The following is a 14,515-nucleotide window of genomic DNA, read 5'->3' as shown; positions in this document are numbered from 1 at the left end:
GAAACAGGCCATTCTGCCCAACTGTCGTGTGTTGGATTTTAAACTTTCTCTTTCTTCCCCCAGCTGCATTTATCGGGCCTCCCCTGGAGACCAATGTGCAGATTGTCTCGTGATGTCCCTCATCAATCATTTCCCAACCTCAGCCAATGTGTAGTTCCTGTCGGAGTGTAGCCGCCATTGTAATGTAGGAAACACGGCGACCAATATGTGCACAGCAAGATCCCACAAACGGCAATGTAATAATGACCAGAGGATCTGTTTTATTTGTGTGTGACCCCTTGATGGATGGATTATTATCAGGGGAGAAATACCCTGCTCTTCTTCGTACACCCAAGGACACAGACCAGACCGGACCTCAGTTTAAAGTCTCACCTAAGACGGTCTCTCAGACAATGCAGCACTTCCTCAGTACTGTATGAGTGTGTCAGTCTGTAGGTACATCTCTGCAGTGTGAGTCGAACCTACAAACAACTAACAGAGTATTGTTTTCACATATATCTGTGTGTATGTGTTTTTTAAGAACATATATATTGTCAAGAAAATTAAAGAGTTTGTGCTTTGCCCCCTCAGAGAATCACTTCAACATAGAAAATAGGAGCTGGCCATTCGGCCCTTCGAGCCTGCTGTTCGGTACATTGTGACCATGGCTGGTCATTCAACTCAGTAACCCGTTCCCACTCCCGCCCCCCACCCCCCCATTTCCTTTGATCCCTTCAGCCTCCAAGAGCTATATCTGTCTCCCCCTTGAATTGTGTGGTAGAGAATTCTACAGGCTCGCCACTGTCTGGGTGAAAAGATTTCTCTTCATCTCAGTCCTAAATGGTCTATCTTGTATCCTCAGACTGTGACCCCTGGTTCTGGACTCCATCGGGAACATCCTTCCTGCATCTAGCCTGTCTAGTCCTGTTGGAATTTTATAGGTTTCTATCAGATCCCCCTCCCCCAATTCATCTAAACCCCAACGAATCTAATCCTAATCGACTCAATCGCTCCTCATACCTCAGCCTCGCCATCCCAGGATTCAGTCTGATAAACCTTCTCTGCACTCCCTCCAGCGCAACAACATCCTTCCTCAGATAAGGAAACGAAAACACAATATTCCAGGTGTGGTCTCACCAAGGCCCTATATAACTGCAGCAAGACATCCCTGCTCTCGTACTCGAATCTTCTCACCATGAAGGCCAATGTACCATCTGTCTCCTTGACCACCTGCATGCTGGCCTTCAGTGACTGGTGAACGAGGACACCCGGGTCTCATTGCACATTCCCCTCTCCCATCTAGCCATTCCGATAATCTGCCTTCCTGTGTTTGCTACCAAAGTGGATAATTTCACTATATCCAAATTATACTGCATCTGCCATGCATTTGCCCACTCACTCAGCCTGTCCAAATCACACTGAAGCATCTCTGCATCCTCCTCACAGCTCACCCTCCCACCCAACTTTGCATCATCTACAAATTTGGAGATTTTACATTGAGTTCCCTCATCTCAATCATTATTTCCGATATTATGTTAAAGGCGCTACCTAAATGCAAGTTGCTCTGTAGAAGAGCAGACAGATTAAGCCAGTCCTGCTCAAAAATCGGACGGCATGGTGGCAGAGTGGTTAGCACTGCTGCCTCACAGCACCAGGGACCCGGGTTCAATTCCCGGCTTGGGTCACTGTCTGTGTGGAGTTTGCACATTCTCCCCGTGTCTGCGTGGGTTTCCTCCGGGTGCTCCGGTTTCCTCCCACAGTCCAAAAGTGTGCAAGTTAGATTGATTGGCCATGCTAAATTGACCCTTAGTGTAAGGGGGATTAACAGGGTAAATACGTGGCGTTATGGGATTGTGGTTGGTGCAGACTCGATGGGCCGAATGGCCTCCTTCTGCACAGTAGGGATTTGATGAAGTAGTGATTTGATACCAAATCTTTGTTTTAAGAAATAAAAGCGAAATACTGCGGATGCTGGAATCTGAAATCAAAAGAGAAAATGCTGGAAAATCTCAGCAGGTCTGAGTAAAGTAAAGTTTATTTATTAGTAACAAATAGGCTTACATTAACACTGCAATGAAGTTACTGTGAAAATCCCCTGGCAGCATCTGTAAGGAGAGAAAAGAGCTGACGTTTCGAGTCCAGATGACCCTTTGTCTAAGCTAAAAGGCAGAGAAAGTGGGAGATATTTATACTGCAGGGGGAGGGAATGAAAGAGAAGTCATAGCCACAGAAACCAGGGGAAAAGCTGCTAATAGGTGTTCACAGACAGAATAGTAAGAAGTTTGATTTATTTATCTACTTTATTATTGTCACAAGTATTAGTATACAGTGAAAAGTATTAATTCTTGCGTGCTATTCAGACAAAGCATACCGTTCATAGAGAAGGAAAGGAGAGAGTGCAGAATGTAGTGTTACAGTCATAGCTAGGGTGTAGAGAAAGATCAACTTAATGCAAGGTAAGTCCATTCAAAAGTATGACAGCAGCAGGGAAGAAGCTGTTCTTGAGTCGGTTGGTGCATGACCTCAGACTTTTGTATCTTTTTGGAAGAAGCTGGAAGAGAGAATGTCTGGGGTGCATGGGGTCCTTAATTATGCTGGCTGCTTTTCCGAGGCAGCGGGATGTGTAGACAGAGTCAATGGATGGGAGGCTGGTTTGCGTGATGGATTGGGCTACATTCATGACCCTTTGTAGTTTCTTGCGGTCTTGGGCAGAGCAGGATCCATACCAAGCTGTGATACAACCAGAAAGAATGCTTTCTATGGTGCATCTGTAAATGTTGGTGAGAGTCGTAGCGGACATGCCAAATTTCCTTAGTCTTCTGAGGAAGTAGAGGCGTTGGTGGGGCTTTCTTAACTATAGTGTCGGCATGGGGGGACCAGGACAGGTTGTTGGTGATCTGGAAACCTAAAAACTTGAAGCTCTCGACCCTTTCTACTTTGTCCCCGTTGATGTAGACAGGGGCATGTTCTCTTCTACACTTTCAGAAATCGATGGCAATCTCCTTCGTTTTGTTGACATTGAGGGAGAGATTATTGTTGCCGCACCAGTTCACCAGATTCTCTATCTCATTCCTGTACTCTGTCTCGTCATTGTTTGAGATCTGTCCCACCACGGTGGTGTCATCACCAAACATGAAAATCGAATTGGAGGGGAATTTGGCCGCACAGTCATAGGTGTATAAGGGGAACACAGGCTTGTGGGGCACCCGAATTGAGGATGATCGTGGAGGAGGTGTTGTTGCCTATCCTTACTGATTGTGGTCTGTGAGTTAGGAAATTCAGGATCCAGTTGCAGAGGGAAGAACCGAGACCCAGGCCACGGAGTTTGGAGATGAGTTTCGTGGTGTTGAATAATGGTGTTGAACGCTGAGCTGTAGTCAATAAATAGGAGTCTGACATCGGTGTCCTTGTTATCTAGGTGTTCCAGGATTGAGTGTAAGGCCAGGGAGATAGTGTCTGCTGTGGAGCTGTTGCGGTGGTAGGCAAACTGTAGTGAATCCAGGTAGTCTGGGAGGCTGGAATTGATTCATGCTGTGATTAGCCTTTCGAAACACTTCATAATGATGGATGTCAGAGCCACTGGACGAAAGTCATTGAGGCACACTGCTTGGTTTGCTTTAGGTACCGGAATGATGGTCTCTTCTTGAAGCAGATAGGGACCTCAGATTGTTATAAAGCAAGGTTGAAGATGTCTGCGAATACCCCTGCCAGCTGATCCGCACAGGATCTGAGTGCTCGTCAAGGTACCCCATCCTGGCCAGTCGCTTTCTGTGGGTTGACCTTTGAGAAAGCTGCTCTGACATCTGCACTGGTGACCCCAGATACAGGTTCATCCAGGGCTTCCAGAGTGTGATGATGGAATCATGACTTTGTGATTCTAAATAAACCTATTGGACTTTAACCTGGTGTTGTGAGACTTCTTACTGTGCCCGCCCCAGTCCAACATCGGCATCTCCACATCATAGAGAGAACAGAAGGTGGAATGGCCAAATTTTGTTTTGATTTGATTTGATTTATTATTGTCACATGTATTGGTATACAGTGAAAAGTATTGTCTCTTGCAAGCTATATAGAGACAAAGCATACCGTTCATAGAGAAGGAAACGAGAGAGTGCAGATTATAGTGTTACAGTTATAGCTAGGGTGTAGAGAAAGATCAACTTAAGGCAGGGTAGGTCCATTCAAAAGTCTGACAGCAGCAGGGAAGAAGCTGTTCTTGAGTTAGTTGGTATGTGACCTCAGACTTTTGTATCTTTTTCCCGACGGAATAAGGTAGAAGAGAGAATGTTCGGGGTGTGTGGGGTCCTTAATTATGCTGGCTACTTTGTCGAGGCAGCGGGAAGTGTAGACAGAGTCAATGGATGGGAGGCTGGTTTGAGTGATGGATTGGGCTACATTCACGACCTTTCGTAGTTCCTTGCGGTCTTGGGCAGAGCAGGAGCCCCATACCAAGCTGTGATACAACCAGAAAGAATGCTTTCTATGGTGCATCTGTAAAAGTTGGTGAGAGTCTGAAATCAGTTTCTCTGCCGTTTGGCCATTCACAACGGCTACCAAATAAACCTGTTGGACTTTAACCCTGGTGTTGTGAGACTTCTTACTGTGCCCACCCCAGTCCAATGCCGGCATCTCCACGTCATTGTTTTAAAAAAGACGTGGATTATAATTTGGAAGGGGAAATTGAGCGCAATAAGGAGTTTCAGTTCCACAGGAATGTTTGTGTTTCGAGAGGAGGCAGCGTGATTAGTTTTAATTTCAGTGTAACCTGAGTGAGGAGAAGGGGAGGATGCGTAAACTGCTGTACTCATCATCTTATTCTTGTTAACTGAGTGGAGGGAGATCCGACTATTTTCCCTTTCATATGCAAATGATAACAGAAGATGGCAGATATGATGCAGAGTTTAGAAGAACGATAGAGGTAGCCGGAGATGATTTTGTGAAGATGAAGGATGTGTTAACAGCAAGAAACCTCAAAACTTCTAACGAGGGAAAAACTCTACTACTAATCCACTTTCATGTCTGCTTAGAAACCAATAAATAAAGATCTTTGAAAGGAAACAGAAGCCTTTGAAATGTGGGTGTGGAGACGTGTGCGAAAAACTTCACAGACAGGCCTTGAAATATCGAGAGTGGAAAGAGCTCTTTAAAAGTGACGTCCAGAAAAGAAAATGTTAGCATTTCAGCTGTTTGATCAGAGCTGAAAAGCCACAGGAGATCTTTGTGAGAGAGAGAGGTGGAGGGCAGCAGAAAGAGGGGGCGAGCCAGGCAAGGTTAGGATAATGGAATTCACAGGGCAGTTGCAGATGGGATGTGTGGGGATGGTTCGACAGGGTAGATTCAGAAAAAATGTTCCCGATGGTGGGGGAGTCCAGAACTAGGGGTCATAGTTTGGGGATAAGGAGGAAATCCTTTAGGACTGAGGTGAGGAGAAATTTCTTCACCCAGAGGGTGGTGAATGTGTGGCATTCACTCCCACAGAAAGTAGCTGAGCCCAAAATGTTGTCTGATTTCAAGAAGAAATTAGATATAGCTCTTGGGGCTAAAGGGATCAAGGGATATGGGGGTGGAAGGAGGGATCAGGATATTGAATTGGATGATCAGCCATTATCAAAATGAATGGCAGAACAGGCTTGAGGGTCCGAATGGCCTACTCCTGCTTCTAGCTTCTATGTTCCTACGTAAGACATTCCATGAATGCAGATCTGATGGTAGGAGTAGCTACGAGAAGTACCATATCAAGATAGCCTTAATGACTATCGGCCGGTGGCTCTGACATCCGTCATTATGAAGTGCTTCGAAAGGTTAGTCATGGCACGAATCAATTCCAGCCTCCCAGACTACCTGGATCCACTACAGTTCACCTACCACCGCAACAGGTCCACAGCAGACGCCATCTCCCTGGCCCTGCACTCAACCCTGGAACACCGAGATAACAAGGACGCCAATGTCAGACTCCTATTTGTTGACTACAGCTCAGCCTTCAACACTATTATTCCCATGAAACTCATCTCCAAACTCTGTGGCCAGGGCCTCGGCACCTCCCTCTGTGACTGGATCCTGAACTTCCGAACTCACAGACCACAATCAGTAAGGATAGGCAACAACAACACCTCCACGATCATCCTCAACACCGGTGCCCCACAAGGCTGTGTTCTCAGCTCCCTACTATACTCATTATACACCTATGACTGTGTGGCCAAATTCCCCTCCAATTTGATTTTCAAGTTTGCTGATGACACCACCATAGTGGATCTCAAACAATGACGCGACAGAGTACAGGAATGAGATAGAGAATCTGGTGAACTGGTGCGGCAACAATAATCTCTCCCTCAATGTCAACAAAACGAAGGAGATTGTCATCGACTTCAGGAAGCGTAAAGGAGAACATGCCCCAGTCTACATCAATGGGGACGAAGTAGAAAGGGTCGAAAACTTCAAGTTTTTAGGTGTCCAGATCACCAACATACTGTCCTGGTCCCCCCAATGCCGACACTGTAGTTAAGAAAGTTCACCAACGCCTCTACATTCTCAGAAGACTAAGGAAATTTGGCATGTCTCCAACTTTTACAGATGCACCGTAGAAAGCATCCTTTCTGGTTGTATCACAGCTTGGTATGGCTCTTGCTCTGCCCAAGACCGCAAGGAACTACAAAAGGTCGTGAAGGTAGCCTAATCCATCAGCCTCCCATCCATTGACTCTGTCTACACTTCCCGCTACCTCAGCAAAGCAGCCAGCATAATTAAGGACCCCATGCACCCCAGACGTTCTCTCTTCCACCTTCTTCTGTCAGGAAATAGATACAAAAGTCTGAGGTCACGTACCAACCGACTCAAAAACAGACTTGCTGTCAGACTTTTGAATGGACCTACCTTGCATTAAGTTGATCTTTCTCTACACCCTAGCTATAATTGTAACACTACATTCTGCACTCTCTCCTTTCCTTCTCTATGAACTGTATGCTTTGTCTGTATAGCGCGCAAGAACATAGACCATAGAACAGTACAGCACAGAACAGGCCCTTCGGCCCACGATGTTGTGCCGAGCTTTATCTGAAACCAAGATCAAACTATCCCACTCCCTATCATCCTGGTGTACTCCATGTGCCTATCCAAGGCTTAAGAAACAATGTTAATACAGTGAAAAGTATTGTTATCAGATCAAATCATACCGAGCATCATGATGTTGCTATAGCGACACAGCGGGAAAGTGGGATTGAGTTCAAAGATCAGCTATGATCTGACAGAATGGTGGAGCAGACCCGAGGGGCTGAATGGCTTCTCCAGCTCCTATTTCCTTGAAGTAGAAATGCTGATATCTTGGGCCACAATCGCTGGTGCTTTGGTGTCGATTGGGGCAGGAGGCAGCAGGAGTTTTGGTGAATAATTAATCGTGATATTCGACAAAGATATAGAACACGCCTTTCAAATTATTGATGAAGTTGAAACATGCACAGATGGTGTTATAAAAATATGAGCACACACCTGGGTCACCTGCAGGTTAAATCTCGGAAGCCTTGCCTGCAGTACATGCTTGACGTGAGGTTAGCTTTCAATTTTTGAGAAGAGCCGCAATGAGGTGAAGTCGTCAGACACTTCGATTACATTCGACTTCTTCTTAGAGTCATAGAGGTCTTAGATCTCCCTTTCCCTGAAGTGTTTGCAGGTTTAGCCCTGATACATTGATTTTTACAGTATCTTTCTGCCAGTTGGGCTTCTGAGTAGGACTCAAACCCACAACCTTTGAATTGGAAAAGGAGAATCTGTTTCCAGGTAATTGGTAAGAGAGCAAGCGAGGAGATGGGGAATTTAGTTTAGCAGAGAGTTGTTTTCTTGGAATGCACTGCTTGAAGAAGCTGGAGGAAGCAGTTTTGATCGTAACTCATAGAATCATAGAATTCCTACAGTGCAGAAAGAGGCCATTCTACCCATTGAGTCTGCACCGACCACAATCCCACCCAGGCCCTATCCCCACATGTTTACCCTAATTAGTTCCCCTGACTAAGGGGCAATTTAGCATGGCCAATCCACACATCTTTGAAGTGTGGGAGGAAACCGGAGCACCCGAAGGAAGCCCAACGCACACTCTCGGAGAACGTGCAGACTCCGCACAGACAGTGACCCCAAGCCGGGAATCGAACGCGGGTCCCTGGAGCTGTGAGGGAGCAGTGCTAACCACTGCGCCACCGTGCCGCCCTGAAACTTCTGCAAGGGAAATGGATTTGGAGAGGTCAAATTTGCAGGGCTCTGAGGAAAGAGTGAGGTGGGAAGGTGGGGTTGGGGGAGTGAGGCGAATGGGATAGATCTTTCAACAGACCTGACACCAAAAAGGGACAAGATGGAAATATAATCGGGCTGGAGGCCTGGTCTCTTTGAGGTTTTCCAAGCTTAGTATTCTGTCAAGTGCACCAAATTTCCGTGCACAGGATTTGGTGGACTGCAGAGATCACGGAGGATTGTAGGACTGGAGGAAATTACAGTTATAGGAAAGGGGCAAAGCCATCGAGGAGTTTAAAATCTGAATGCTCAAAAACCTCTTTAACATTGGGACAGCACGGTGGCACGGCGGTGCTGCCTCACAGTACCAGGAACAGGGTTCGATTCCCGGCTTGGGGGTCACTATCTGTGCGGAGTCTGCATGTTCTCCCCGTGTCTGCGTGGGTTTCCTCCAGGTGCTCCGGTTTCCTCCCACAGTCTGACAATGTGTAGGTTAGGTGGATTGGCCGTGCTAAATTGCCCCTTAGTGTCCAACGATGTGTAGGTTAAAGTAAAAAATTTATTATTATTCACAAGATTTACATTACATTAACATTGCAATGAAGTTACTGTGAAAATCCCCTAGTCACCACACTATGGCGCCTGTTCAAGTCAATGCACCTAACCAGCACGTCTTTCAGATTGTGGGAGGAAACCGGAGCATCCGGAGGAAACCCACGCAGACAAGTACAAACTCCACACAGACAGTGACCCAAGCCGGGAATCAAATCCAGGTCCCTGGCGCTGTGAGGTCATGATGTGGAGATGCCGGCTTTGGACTGGGGTAAACACAGTAAGAAGTTTAACAACACCTGTTGGACTTTAACCTGGTGTTGTTAAACTTCTTGCTGTGAGGTAGCAGTGCTAACCACTGTGCCACCTCAGATTGTTAGGTGGATTGGCCATGTTAAATTGCCCCTTAGTGTCCAAAGATGTGTAGGTTAGATGGTTTAGCCACGGTAAACGTGTGTGGTTACGGGGATAGGGTGGAGGAGAGGAGCTGGGTAAGATACTCTTTCAGAGAGTCAGTGCAGACTCGATGGGCTGAATGGCCTCTTCACAGTAGGCATTCCATGAAATCTATGAAAATAAAATAAGCAGCAATGTTCCCTTTGGTCAGCTCACAAGGAAGTATTCTCAATTACTGCTGCTTTCAGGAAACTATTCCGTATCTCCTAGCCTGCCTCTCCAATGTGTGGTTGTCATGTAGTAAGTAGGCTATGTTTTGTTTTCCTCTTAGCCAACTTTACTGCTGTCTGGGTTATTTTTAGATTGACCGTAGAAATGAGATGGTAAGAGGCCGAGAGGGAGAATGGATAAGTGACCAGTGGGTTGGGACAGTGTGAAGTATCAGACAAGAGAAAGCTAATGTGTTGCTGGAAAATCCAGCTCCTTAATACAGACTGTGTAGAGGTACTATCATCTGACAAATGTGTAGGGGGAGAGCAACGTGTGTGGGACTAATCAGATAGCTCTTTCAAAGGGCCAGCTACCATGGGTGAGCTAAATCAGTGCTGTATCCCTGAATTCGGAGAGGGAGTAAGAAGTCTAACAACACCAGGTTAAAGTCCAACAGGTTTATTTGGTAGCAAATGCCACTAGCTTTCGGAGCGCTGCTCCTTCGTCAGGTAAGTGGAGACGGAGATGGAGCCAGGGATACACTCCCTCAAGTCTGTCCTGCCATTCAATAAGATCAGGGCTATCCCCATATTCATTCAGCCCCTTCCATGCCCAAAATCTATCCATCAGTCTTGAATCTACTTGTTGACTAAGTATCCCAGCTCCAATGGGTATAGAGAACTACGATTCCTATTTGAAGGAACATTCCTACAAATCCTTAATCCTGTGTCGTGGTCAATCTATTTCCCACTCTCCAGATCTAATTAAGTACTTGACTTAGTTAAGGGTGGCACAGTGGTTAGCACTGCTGCCTCACAGCGCCAGGGACCCGGGTTCAATTCCGGCTTCAGGTCACTGTCTGTGTGGAGTTTGCACGTTCTCCCCGTGTCTGCGTGGGTTTCCTCCGGGTGCTCCGGTTTCCTCTCTAACTCCAAAGATGTGCGAGTTAGGTGGATTGGCCATGCTAAATTGACCCTCAGTGTCAGGGGGACTAGCAGGGTTAATACGTGGGGTTACGGGGATGGGGCCTGGGTGGGATTGTGGTCGGTGCAAGCTCGATGGACCAAGTGGCCTCCTTCTGTACTGTAGGGTTTCTATGATTTGAAGTTTTTTTTTAAGTTACTAAAATTTGCCATCTTTCTAACCCACCGTGTACAATGAACACACTGTCAAGGTTAGCTAATCATGGCACAGTGGTTAGCACTGTTGCATCACAGTGCCAGGAACCTGGGTTCGATTCCCGGCTTGGGTCACTGTCTGTGCAGAGTCTGCACATTCTCCCCATGTCTGCGTGGGTTTCCTCCCACGCTCCAAAGATGTGCAGATTAGATGGATTGACCACGCTAAATTGTCCTTCAGAACAAAGAAAAATGCAGCACAGGAACAGGCCCTTCGGCCCTCCAAGCCTGTGCCGATCATGATGCCCTAACTCAACTAAAAAAAAATGTCTCAGGAGGCGTAGATTAGATAGACTAGCCATGGGAAATGTGTGGGATTAGAGCAGAGGAGAGGCCTGGATAAGATACCGTCAAAGAGTCGGTGCGGACTCGATGGGCTGAATGACCTCCTCTACACCGCAGGGATTCTGTGAGATATGCCAATACTTTGACAGTGCGGAATTCTCAACTAGTCTCCAAACCTCTCCTTTGAATATGAAGATTGGTTCTGGATGATGAGTATAGACTGTGTAAGGTGAGGTCATAGAATCCTACAGTACAGAAGAAAGCCATTCGGCCCATCGAGCCTGTACCGACCACAGTCCCACCCAGACCCTATCCCTGTAACCCACCCTTTTCCCGGCTAATCCCCCTGACACTAGGGTCAATTTAGCACGGCCAATCACTAACCCACACGTCTTTGGAATGTGGGAGGAAACTGGAGCACCCGGAGAAAACCCACGCAGACACGGGGAGAACGTGCAAACTCCAAATAAGTCATTTGAATAATTTTCTTTGATGATGGTAAATATGTGGGGTTACAGGGGCAGGGTGGGGGAGCGAGCCTGGGTAAGATGCTCTGTCAAAGAGGCGGTACAGACTCGATGGGCCAAATGGCTGCCTCCTGCACCGTAGGGATCCTATGAAGTCTATGAGAAGCATGTTGAGGGGTTGAGTTTGAGCATGCTTTGAGCCCTTTGAGTACTTCAAAGCGATGAGTTTTATCCGGGAGCACAGACTGCATTAAAGAGTTTGTTTTTCCAAAATGAGCGGGGTTGTCAGGTATTATTTACCATCTGCTTGATTATGTTAAAATGGTCCCTGGGTTGTTTATCCTCTTTGCCCAGTACTTTTTCCAGCCAATGGTTTATTCATGTCATTACCAGTTGAGCTGGCTCCTTCAATAATTAAGTGGGTGGCTGCGAACCGGAATGGGGTGAAACGCCACCACTCCTTGGGCCAGAGGAGCGAAGGGTCCTTCTCTAGTGTCCAGTCACATCGAAAGTTCAGTCTGCGATGTTGCGGCTGCCTTTCCAAGTGAACTAAATCCCGTATGAAGGGGTAAAGGGGTCTTTTTCAGAAAGGCTGAATGGCAGCTTCAACAATTGAGAGCTGCTTTTGAGCTCAATCTCTCATTCATTATTAACAGAGTATCTCTGTGTGTTTTGCACGCTTTGCTGTATCCAATTATGGAACCCAATGTTTAACCCACTGAGAACTGTTCTTATGTTTGAACTTTTGTCATCTCACCCATTTGGAAATAAATCATAAAATCCCTACAGTGCAGAAGGAGGCCATTTGGCCCATCGAGTCTGCACCAGTCACAATCCCACCCAGACCCTATTCCTGTAACCCCACGTATTTACCCTGCTAATCCCCCGGCACTAAGGGGCAATTTAACCTGCACATCTTTGGACTGTGGGAGGAAACCGGAACACCCGGAGAAAACCCACGCAGACACGGGGAGAACGTGCAGACTCCGCACAGACAGTGACCCGAGCCGGGAATCGAACCCAGGTCCATAGCGCTGTGAGGCACCAGTGCTAACCACTGTGCCACCATGCCGCCCTATCCAAATACCTCTAAATATCCTTAGAGAAGCCAGTCTTAAGTGATAAGGGTCATCCTCACAGCGGCATGCCCAATTTAATTCACATTAATCCTTGAATGTAGCGAAACATCCCGAGGTCTTTCACCACAGTGTTACCAAACAAAACTGACCCCCACACTACATAAGATGTTAGGGCAGGTGTCCAAAAGCTTGGTCAAAGATGTAATTTGTAAGGGGCACACCATTCGAGTAGAGGAGAGAATCCGAGAGATTTGAGGGGGGATTTCCAGCACTTGGGGGCCCAGGCAGTCGAGGGCATGCCAGTGGTGGATCGATTAAAATGGAGGAGTGCCGAGATCTCAAAGGTGAAGAGAAAGTTGCAGAGGGAAGGGCAAGACCACAAGACTACACTAGACCCCTAGTTCTAGATTCTCCCACAAGAGGCAACATCTTCTCCACGTCCACCCTGTCAAGACTCCTCAGGATCTTGTGTGTTTCAATCAAGTTGACTTGTACACTTCTAAACTCCCAACGGATACAAGCCTAGCCTGTCCCACCTTTCCTCATAAGACAACCCGCCCATTCCAGGTGTTAGTCTGGTAAACCTTGGGTAATTATTTGAAATGTGCAAAGACAGACGGATAGGAAGCAGAGAAAGTGGGATTGAAGTCGGATTGCTCCAGAAAGGAGCGAGGAAAACGGGCTGAAGGAGCTCTTTTTTTATTCATTCCTGGGACATGGGCGTCGCTGGCTGGTCAGCATTTATTGCCCAGCCCTAGTTGTCCTTGAGAAGATGGTGATGAGCTGCATACTTGAACCCGCTGCAGTCCACGTTTTCCATGCTGCTAAACCTTTGTCGGTTGTTGGTATTATTTAGCCCAGTGTCTCTAATTATCAAAATTAACCCTTTTTTAAAAAGCAAAATGATTTGATTTGATTTGATTTGATTTATTATTGCCACATGTATTCGTATACAGTGAGAAGTATTGTTTCTTGCACGCTATACAGACAAAGCATACCGTTCATAGAGAAGGAAAGGAGAGAGTGCAGAAAGTAGTGTTACAGTCACAGCTAGGGCGTAGAGAAAGATCAACTTAATATATGGTTATGTCCATTCAAAAGTCTGATGGCAGCAGGGAAGAAGCTGTTTTTGAGTCGGTTGGTACATGTCCTCAGAATTTTGTATCTTTTTTAAAGTTTATTTATTATTGTCACAAGTAGGCTTAAATTAATACTGCAATGAAGTTACTGTGAAAATCCCCTAGTCGCCACACTCCGCGCCTGTTCGGGTACACGGGGGGAGAATTTAGCATGGCCAACGCATCTAACAAGCACGTCTTTTGATCTGTGGGAGGAAACCAGAACACCTGGAGGAAACCCATGCAGACACGGGGAGAACGTGCAGACTCTGCACAGACAGTGACCCAAGCCGGGAATCAGACCTGGGTCCCTGGCGCTGTGAGGCAGCAGTGCCAACCACTGTGCCACCCAACCCGACGGACAAAGGTGGAAGAGAGAATGTCCGGGGTGCGTGGGGTCCTTAATTATGCTGGCTTCTTTTCTGAGGCAGCGGGAAGTGTAGACAGAGTCAGTGGATGGGAGGCTGGTTTGCGTGATGGAAACCGACGAGCAGTTCAGCCTGAAAACAGAATCTTTATAAATATCGGGAATATAAACTGTGAAGAAATTATCCGCGACTGGTTTGTTTGTGCGCTGTAATTCTGTCTAATTTAGGTGACTCCTTGATTCGAAAGCTGCACAGACGTGGGAAGTTAGTGCAGGGGTTAAAGCTTGTTGCTGTGAAACCTGACAGGTTCTGGGTTATCCCGTTACCAAGTCACGCTAGCTGGAGGATCGAAACGCCCGGTGACACCAGATAGGCTGTGTGCCGATGCCAAGGCGCACGCACTTCGACCGACACGAGAGCAAGATCAGCAGGAGAGAGGGAATCTGGGGACAAAAGAGAGAAGGGCACCTCGACTGTAAACACAATGGAAAACTTCTGGGTTTTTCCTGTGGATTATCAGGATGAAGAGGTTTGTCGGGAGCGGGTGGGCTTTGAGAATCAACGTGTGGCAGATTTTCATATGTGCGATTTTATCTACCTTTCCTCCCAGTGAAGCTGTTTTGAGATTTATTGCAATTCAGGACAGAAGGTGCAAACAGCAACTGAGCA

The 14,515-nt window shown here is 46.8% G+C and overlaps 1 protein-coding gene across 2 annotated transcripts in view; it reads left to right on the top strand.

Moving 5' to 3' along the window:
* Positions 1–14,515, top strand: part of apba1b (amyloid beta (A4) precursor protein-binding, family A, member 1b) — a 180,731-nt gene that overhangs the window by 82,042 nt on the left and 84,174 nt on the right. The gene's annotated exons all lie outside the window — the stretch shown is intronic.

Source organism: Mustelus asterias, chromosome 6 (assembly GCF_964213995.1).
Source record: "Mustelus asterias chromosome 6, sMusAst1.hap1.1, whole genome shotgun sequence".
NCBI classification, from domain to species: Eukaryota; Metazoa; Chordata; class Chondrichthyes; order Carcharhiniformes; family Triakidae; genus Mustelus; species Mustelus asterias.
Note: the sequence above shows the minus strand (reverse complement) of the source record. Positions and strands in the feature narration are given on the sequence as shown.